The following is a 10,036-nucleotide window of genomic DNA, read 5'->3' on the forward strand; positions in this document are numbered from 1 at the left end:
TGACAGCTCCAAGGGAAGGTTTATAAGCCACAGAACAACTGAGGGAGAGGCAAGACAAGGGGAGGACCATGCCTATGTGTGGCCAGCAGACAGGCAACAAGACCCCCGGCCAGGCTGCTCCCTGCCATGTCAAACACCCACTGAAGACCACCCACAGACCAGCATGCAGGGAGGCTGCTTATGCTCTGTGGCCAATATCAGAATACGGTACGAAAGCAGGGCCAGCCCCCCTGGTGGGGCCTCTGACTGTTCCCACTCATGGTGCTCACTTTGGCAGTGGGGCAGGAGATTTTATCTCAAGAGGCTTTTCCCCAACTGGCAAGAAGTGAAGAAACACCCAGGCTCCCAAGGCGCTATTTAGCAAGTCCCCTCAAGCACAGGGACAGGCGCACATTTGGAAGAGGGAAACTGCTCCACACGCTAGCCCGGGCAGCCACCCATTTTCTTTGGCAAGTCAGGAATGGCAATGGCTAGACTGGAAGCATGTGGGGCTCATGCCCAACCCCCAACTCCTTCCCGGGGCTGTAGCTGAAGCCAGAGCATTGGCCTGAGCAGCCAAGAAGAGGTTCCAGTGCTGAAGGGAGCAGGACTTTCAGCACAATGGTAAAATGGCACAAGCACAACCATGAAGGGACTCCACCCCTCGATCTCCTGATCCAAAGTCAGATGCCTTATCCATTAGGCCACGTGGTCACACAGGACAAGCCTCTCCAAGTACTTCTTTAGAGAAGACAGACACTGTGTTTCTCATACTCAGGTCACCCAATGAGGGAGGCCAAGACTCTCTGTGCATAAGAGACATGTGATACTTAATTCTATAGAGCCAAGAGCAGGGCTTTGGCAGGGAGGCTCAGGCATGGGGGATTGGGGTGCAGCGGGGGGGCCGGCTGTCTAGGTGCAGAGATTTAGTGACCCTGAGGTTCAGGGAGGAGGAGGAATTGGCAGTGGCCGTGGAGAAGAGGAGGGGTGGAGGCTCTTAACAAGCCGGGCTAGCTCAGTCCGTAGAGCATCAGGCTCTTAATGGGAGGAGCCAGGGTTTGAGCTGCTGTCCAGGGACTCAGCTTTTAAGTTGCCTTGTGTGCCAGGAGCTAAACAATTCCTGGTGGTACCCAGAGCCATGTGTGGGACAGGGAGGCTGAGACTTGTGGCGCCTGCTCTGCCGCAGGGATCCTGGTAGCTCAGACTCAGGGAAGGTGTCTGCACTCAGAGGCGCCGACTTTCAGAGTTCCCTGGCAGTGCTCAACTCCTGCTCCACCTCAGGCCCTGCCCCCAAACCCCCAGACCGTCCAGTCTCTTCCCACCCTTCCCCATTTCTTCCTCTCCCCACTCCTCCAGCACACCGGATCACTGGCAGGCAGGAGGCGGTGAAGAAGAGGAGGAGCTTGTCGGCCAGGCCTGCTAGCCAGTGGGAGGCACGGGGGGGCGGGGTCGGAGCTGGCTGCCAGTGGGTGCTGGGCAACTATTTTTTTTCCGTTGGTGCTGCAGCCCCATAGCTCCCATGGAGTCACTGACTTGTCTCCTTTGACATGCTAGAGAGAGGAGCAGCAACCAGGGCTATGGCTGATCTATGGGGCATGGGGCACAAGGTGAGTGGCAGAGACTTCAGGTGCTGAGAGTTTGCCTGACACCTCAGGGACACAGTGTGAGGTGGTGTCCCAGGCATCTCTATGAAAGGAGCAAAAGAGGATTTACTTGGGGTGAGGACAGAATTGAGAGTGTCTCAGGGGATTGTAGAGAGGTATTGCCTGGGTTAGAGACTGGCTAAAACACAGGCCTTGCTGTGAGCAAGATTCAAACCTGCACAGGGGAACCCTAATGGATTTCAACTCCAACACCTTAACCACTCGGCCATCACAACTGGGAGAATAACAATGCTTCAGTGCCACAATGCCACAGAAATTGGTGAATAATCACAATGCCCAGGCTTGAAATCACCTGAAATCCAGAATTCACACAGCAAACCTGGCTCCCAAAGCACAGGGGGGATTTGGGGTTTGTTCTCTTTGCTTAGCCATGTGCAGTCACACAGAGAGCGCTTTGAAAAGTCTCCCCTCTCACAGAGCGGGAATGGGAAATGATTCTGAACTGGAAGCTTGATGTGAATGAGGACGTCTGGACCACAGGGCCAGGGACTGGCCTTTGCTAGAGGAAAGCAGTGACACACGGAACCAGGCTAAGGAAAATGTTTCCTGGAGTCAATAACTGGAATAGCAGCAGGATTGTGCAGCAAAATGCCTCACGAGAGGAGTTAGCGCATTGGTGGTTCGGGAGCAGAAGTCAGAGATACAGCGGGGGAGGTCTAGCTTTGGTTTCTGGCCAGCAGTGGGATGAGTTTTATTGTCTCCAAATTTCAGTAGAAAAATTCAGACCTAAACTGTGTGGGGTGGGGGGTTTCTCTGGTTTTCATTTGTTTTTCTCATTTGAAATGTCCTTGATAATTTGTCTGGGAAAACTGTTTGGACAAGTCCAAGGAAGAGTTAGAACAATTACAAATCTCCATGGGAGTGAGGGGGTCTCTCAGCGCGGTGGAGGGGTGGAGATTTTCATGGAGGGGAATTTAGGAGATAAATGAGCGGTTTTTGCTGCAGCAGAGGGACAGGCTTGGCAGTTTCATTTTTACCAAGTGACCCCCCCCCACATTGTTCCCCTGCTGCTGCTGCCCCAGCTCAAACCCCACTGTCACCATGAGCATGTGTCCTACAGCTTCCTGCTGACAAAGAGGCAAAATCCTTATATATCAGAGGCAAAATCCCCTAGTCTGCCCCTTCTCCCAGCTGAGCCCTCCCCCCACAGAGCCCAGAACAACCCCGACCTAGCCATGCTGGGGGCTTGGGCTTAATTCTCAATCCGCCGAAGCGGCAAAGGAGAAACGGACGAGACTTTTCTGTAGGCTGCTGTGACATTATTAATATGAACTGGGAATGTAGAGATCATTGTTGCCAACACTCTTGGAGTCTTGGACTCATCGTGGATAGTTCTCTGAAGACGTCCACGCAGTGTGCAGCAGCAGGCAAAAAAGCAAACAGGATGTTAGGAATCATTAAAAAAGGGATAAAGAATAAGTCGGAGAATATCTTATTGCCCTTATATAAATCCATGGGATGCCCACATCTTGAATACTGCGTACAGATGTGGTCTCCTCATCTCAAAAAAAGATATCCTGGCTTTAGAAAAGGTTCAGAGAAGGGCAACTAAAATGATTAGGGGTTTCGAACGTGTCCCATATGAGGAGAAATTAAAGAGGCTAGGACTTTTCAGGTTGGAAAAGAGGAGACTAAGGGGGAATAGGATAGAGGTATATAAAATCATGAGTGATGTGGAGAAAGTGAATAAGGAAAATGTATTTACTTGTTTCCCTAATATAAGAACTAGGGGCCACCAAATGAAATTAATGGGCAGCAGGTTTAAAACAAATAAAAGGACGTTCTTCTTCACACAGCGCACAGTCAACCTGTGGAACTCCTTGCCTGAGGAGGTTGTGAAGGCTAGGACTATAACAGGGTTGAAAAGAGAAGTGGATAAATTCATGGAGGTTAAGTCCATTAATGGAGTATGGGTAAGGAATGGTGTCCCTAGTCTCTGTTTGTCAGAGGATGGAGATGGATGGCAGGAGAGAGATCACTCGATCATTACCTGTTCGGTTCACTCCCTCTGGGGCACCTGGCATTGGCCACTGTTGGCAGACAGGACACTGGGCTGGATGGACCTTTGGTCTGACTCAGTCTGGCCTTTCTTATGTTCTGGCCCTGACGCTGAAAACACTTCAAGGATACGCATGTCCTGTTACCCGTAGTCATGAGTGCTGGCAGCCACAGGGCCACTCCCACCAATTAACAAATACACAGAATTAAGCTTCAACCAATTATTTATTACGGGAATTTTTCCTATTGGGGGCCAGGGTACTGCCGTAGGGATGCGGTACTGGAAGAAACGGGGGATGGGGGGTATTCTGGGCACAGAGTGCATCCGCCCTGGAGCAGCAGTGACACCCTGTGGCCAGTCGGGGTAATACACAAAGAGTGTTTCCCAGAGAGGAGAAGTGACAAGCTGTGGCCAGCAGGGGCAGCACCAGCCACTTCCCAGTGGGGGCGGGGGCTGAGGTGGAGTAGACAGAAGATTGTGGCTGCTGCGCTCCCCTCTCGCCATGAGTCCCTGCCACTCTCTGTGGCCCCACCCCCTGCAGCTCCTCAGTGAAGTGTCAGCCCCGCCTCCTCCCCGCTGAGGCCCCGCCCCCTGCCCAGGCCAGAGGCCAGAAGCCAGAGCCAGGAGGGGTGGCTGCTGCGCAGGTTTTGTTCTGCTCATGAAATGAACTAAAAAGATGTTTTGTCAAAATATGTTTTGGACTCAGCAATGACTAAAAGGTGCCCTTCCCCACACCGGGCCACAGCTTTCTCTAGCAAATGGATTCAGAGAGATTTTTAAAATGAAGGTAAAGTTGTGGTTAACAGTTAGCACATTATGATTAAAGAAAACCAAATGAGCTAGAGTTATACACTTTGGTATTTGGGTCACCAACAGCAGTCGCTTTGTTATACCCCGGTTCCATGAGAGACTGTAGTGACCTTGAGTTGAGTAACAGTCTGAAAAAAAAACCAAGGATGAGTTACAATTTCAGCATCTACAATGTATGTCCCATCATGGGAGTCCTTAGGGGGCTCAAACCCACAGCTTTGGGTGATTAACTCCATGCACTGTTTATCTAACCAGTGAGGTTTAACTGAGCCCTGTCTGGCTATGAGTTATGCTGTGACCACGTCTTACATTGATGATCCCAACAACTTGAGCTTTCCTGCCACTGCATTTGAACTTGCAGCCCTTTCATGAGAGCAGCCCAGAGTGTGCAGGAGTCTCTTGTCTCCTTGGCAGCCCTGGCTCCGCACCCTCCCTCCCCCCCCCCGGACATTGTAAAAAGCCAATTTTCAACGTAGCTTTTCTGCCACAACCAGCAGCACCGTGGGTAGGACCATGGGGATGACGCTTGAGCGGCCCATGTCATTCCAAAGTTGGCTTCAGTGAGTGGAATGTAACGACAGTTTCTTTGATGTGTGGAAGGTTGGTTTCTTATGAGAGTATCCAGTTTTGAGAGCTCATTCTTAATCTTTCCCTGTTTGTTGTACAGTGTGTCTGTAATGCTAGCAAGGGACAGTAGCACCCTGCCTGTTAATTCATTTCCAATGGGCCGAGGCAGTTGTAGAAATATTCTCAGACTGTAAATGTCTTGGGGGCAGATCAGGGCTCCCTGGCATTGACAATGGGTGTAAATTGCAGCAAGGGAGGTTTAGGTTGGACATTAGGAAAAATGTCCTAACTGTCAGTGGTTAAGCACTGGAATAAATTGCCTAGGGAGGTTGTGGAATCTCCATCACTGGAGATTTTTCAGAGCAGGTTGGACAAACTCCTGTCAGGGATGGTCTAGATAATACTTAGTCCTGCCATGAGTGCAGGAGACTGGACTAGATGACCTCGCGAGGTCCCTTCCAGTTCTACGATTCTATGTCTGATATAAAGCTGAGATCTTATCTAGACGGTGAAATCTAAGGTGTTTATACCACTATCAGCTACCAGGTAATGGGACATCGGTTTTCAGACACCCAGGGTATCAAGCTCCCCATGACTGTTTTGGGAAGGGAATTCTATTAATTTCTTTTCCAATGGTTTATCCCATAAAGATTCCTCTAAAATCTTTGGTCAAACAATACTGAAAATGCTCCGTAATGCAGGAGGTGGTCTCCAAAGTCAGTGTCATGCGCTGCAAAGCAGAGTTGTGCTGATGTAAAATCTTGACAGCCGGGAGTGCAGCTCACGTCTGTGTTTATTACAAATCTAAAAGGCACCAACGTTTTTAAAGGGACCCGAGAGAAGTGTGGGGGGGGACACCCAGTCCTAAGTGCCGCACGGCAGCAGCAAGCGGGGCCTTTCCAGTGAAATTAAACGCCCAAAGCACAAATGTCCTGGGAAAACCCAGGAATGAAGAGAAATGGAACCACGCGGGTGCCTGAAATGAACGAGCTGAGCTCAGTGCTGGAGCGGGAATGGGCTGAACTCACTTAAACCCAACCGGGCACATACTGGTCGATTTTGCATGATAAATCTCACACAGCAAGGAGCACAGACAATCAGTGAGGGTGAAGGACTGTAGTGTCAGTAACTGAAATGACCTTTTCTCTCCATCTCTCACTGTCTAAGTCCTTCCTGTTTCCTCCTCCCCCCCAAAATCTAACTTCCCTTCCAGTCCAGCTCTCTGTATCCCCGTAAGGGAGAGGGGCCAGATCCTCCATGAACTCCAGTGCTGGACTTTGCTAGTGATGTGAAAGATGCTCCAGTACTAGGGTGATGGCTGTCAGTTTTAAACTAGAGGGATGCATAGATGGAAGAGAGGACAAGAAAACTGATCAGGAGGATCTGGGTTTAAAGGATCAAGGAAGCCCCCAAAACGGGAGTGAAGCTCTATTCTGCATTCATGGCAGGTTCAGAGTGGCAAGAGTGTTGGGATTCAAACCCATACTGCCAAAGAGACTAGAGCCTTAATCCAGCACCTTAGACTGCTCAGCCACACCACCAGCTCTAGCAAAAAAACCAACTGCTTTGTCTTCTCCCTGTGACAGGGCTTGTCTACACTACCAAATTAGGTCAACACTGTAGAGTGGAGGAGGGAACCCCCAGCAGCTCAGGGGGGTTTCTCGTAACAGAAAACATTTCTTGCTCACAGAGATGCAGCAGAGAATCTCATAGTTCCTGGGGAGATGGACCTGGGGAGACAGGTCAGGTTGCTAGGAAGATAACAGAACGCTGGGAATCATCAGGAAAGAGATAGCTAAGAAGACAGAAAAGATCCAATTGCCTCTATATCAATCTATGGTACACTGTAAGGTGTTTGCAGCTGTCCCTCCATCTGTCTGGGAGGGAGGCCACGCCCCTTGCAATAAGTCCTCTGAAAGGGCACAGTTCAGGGGGGAATTAGCACTGGGGTCTCCCCCACTCTGCGGGGTAGCACAGTACTGAGTCTAGGGGGCCCTGGCCTGTTCACAAGGTGGGCCACCAAACAGTTGGAGGGCTCTGGCCTACAATCAGGGTAGGGCAGTGTCAAGGTTCCTTCCCCACTCTGAACTTTAGGGTACAGATGTGGGGACTTGCATGAAAACCTCTAAGCTTCTCTACCAGCTTAGATCTGCTTTTGCTGCCACCACTCCCAATGTGCTAATTCCCTTCCCTGGGTAGCCTTGAGAGACTCCTCCACCAATTCCCTGGTGAACACTGATCCAAAACCCCTTGGATCGTAAAACAAGGAGGAATTAATCATTTCTCCCCCCTTCCCTTTCCCCCCCACCAATTCCTGGTGAGTCCAGATCAATCCCCTTGGATCTTAAAACAAGGAAAAATCAATCAGGTTCTTAAAAAGAAGGTTTTTAATTAAAGAAAGAAAGGTCAAAATCATCTCTGTAAAATCAGGATGGAAAATAACTTTACAGGGTAATCCAATTTAAAGAGCCCAGAGGAACCCCCTCTAGCCTTAGGTTCAAAGTTACAGCAAACAGAGATAAGCTCTCTAGCCAAAGGAACATTTACAAGTTGAGAAAACAAAGATAAAACTAACACACCTTGGCTGGCTGTTTACTTACAAGTCTGAAATATGAGAGACTTGTTCAGAAAGATTTGGAGAGCCTGGATTGATGTCTGGTCCCTCTTAGTCCCAAGAGCGAACAACCCAAAACAAAGAGCACAAACAAAAAGCCTTTCCCCCACCAAGATTTGAAAGTATCTTGTCCCCTTATTGGTCCTTTGGGTCAGGTGTCAGCCAGGTTACCTGAGCTTCTTAACCCTTTACAGGTAAAAGGATTTTGGTGTCTCTGGCCAGGAGGGATTATAGTATTGTACACAGGAGAGCTGTTACCCTTCCCTTTCAGTTATGACAGGCAGCAATGTCGATAAGCCCCGGCCCTCAGGCAGGGCGGAGCAGCAAACAGTTAGGAGATTCTGGCCTGTCTTCAGGACAGAGCAATACTGCATCTATATGCCCAGACCCTCAAACAGAGCGCGGCAGCAAACAGACGGGGGACCTGACTCTGGCAGATGCCGACAAACAGAGGTCTCTTGGCATATGCTGGGGATGCTGCCACCCCAGGGGTGGGATGGCAGGGGTAGGGGGATGCAGGCCCACCCAACTGACCACGTCCCAGCCCAGGGCCCTAAGAGTGGGGAAGGGAGTATTCCACCACTGGGTGAGCGGGGAAATCCGGCCGCAACATGCTGGCCGCCATCAGTCAGCAGCACAACCAAACTATATTCGGCTCCCCTGGGCTACTTCCTACACTCCCGTTTGGAGGGGAGGGGGGTGTTACCTGGGTCCCGGGGTCGTCATTCATCTCGCTGGGGTAAAGAGCTAAGGGCAGCCCCAGTGACTCCTCAGTGTCTCCAGCAACCGGCAGCTCTGGGAGTCCCTGCAGGTCTCAGTCACTGTCAGGTCTGAGCTCCAGCAGCAGGTGGGACACGTCCTTCCCCTCCAGTGGCTCATCTCCAACTGAGCTGGAGGTTCTGCCTTTTATGCTTCCGGTTCCTGTTCCGCCCCTCTGCTTCCGGCGGGGCAGGCGTGGGGGTCCTGGCTCTGCCCACTGTGTGTGGGGGGGTGCAGCTGACCCTCCATCCATCTGGGAGGGAGGCCACGCCCCATCCCTACACACACCCACATCTTGAATACTGCATGCAGATCTGGTCGCCCTGTCTCAAAGAAGATATATTGAAATTGGAAAAGGTAGAGATAAGGACAACAGAAATAATTAGGGGCATGGAACAGCTTCCATATGAGGAGAGATTAATAAGACAGGGACTTTTCTGCTTGGAAAACAGATGACTAATGGTGGATATGCTAGAGGTCTATAAAATTATGACTGGTGTAGAGGAAGTAAATAAAGAAGTGTTATATACTCCTTATAACACAAGAACTAGGGGTCACCAAATGAAATTAATAGGCAGCAGGTTTAAAAGAAACAAAAGGAAGTATTTCTTCACACAACGCACAGTCAACCTGTGGAACTCCTTGCCAGAGGATGTTGTGAAGACCAAGACTATAACAGGGTTTTTAAAAAACTAGATAAGTTCATGGCGGATAGGTCCATCAATGGCTATTAGCTTCCAGAATGGGCAGGGATGCAAAACCATGCTCTGAGGTGTCCCTAGCCCCTGTCTGCCAGATTCTGGAAATGGGCAACAGGAGATGGATCACTTCATGATCACCTGTTCTGTTCATTCCCTCTGGAGCACCTGGCATTGGCCACTGTCAGAAGACTGGACACTGGGCTAGATGGACCACTGGTATGACCCAGTCTGGCCGATCTTCTGTTCTTAGAAAGTGTCTGAGGGGCACTGAGGGTCCAGATGGGGAATGTAGGAGAGGGGTCTGGGGTGGGGGGAGGTCTTGGGGAATGTGAGCTGCAGCAGGAATCACACAGGGGAAGGGTTTGGGGTGCACAGGACAGGATGGAACTGGATGGGGAGTGAGTCTGGGGTCCCAGCTCACAGTAATGTCCCAAGCTGCCCAGCTACCACTGACAACTGAGCTTTTCCTCCCCCATTGAGCCCCAGAGAGACAGTGGGTGGTGGGTGAGTTTGTACCCAAATAACTGACAGAGCCAAGCAAGAAGCAAAGAAATGTTTGCTTCAGTCACTGGGTCTCTGTTTCTATTCCTCACTCTCTCTCCCCCCTTCTCTGATAATGAGCAATGGTAAGAGAAGAAGAGGTTAAAACACCTGCTAGGTGGTGGCTGGGTTTAGATGACAAATTTAAAACCATCACAGCGCCCTCTAGTGTGACACTGACACGATCAGATTCTCACCTTTTATTGACACTTCATTAATAAATACAACAAGGAGTCCTGGAGTCCAGTGGCACCTTAAAGACTAACAGATTTACTTGGGCATAAGCTTTCATGGGTAAAAATCCCACTTCTTCATGAGGGGTTTGGGGTGTGTGGGGGGCTCTGGGCTGGGGCAGAGGGTTGGGGTGCAGCGGTGAGGGCTGGGAGGTGGGATGGGAATGAGG

Source organism: Terrapene carolina, unplaced genomic scaffold, assembly GCF_002925995.2.
Source record: "Terrapene carolina triunguis isolate 2854851 unplaced genomic scaffold, T_m_triunguis-2.0 Scaffold33146, whole genome shotgun sequence".
NCBI classification, from domain to species: domain Eukaryota; kingdom Metazoa; phylum Chordata; order Testudines; family Emydidae; genus Terrapene; species Terrapene triunguis.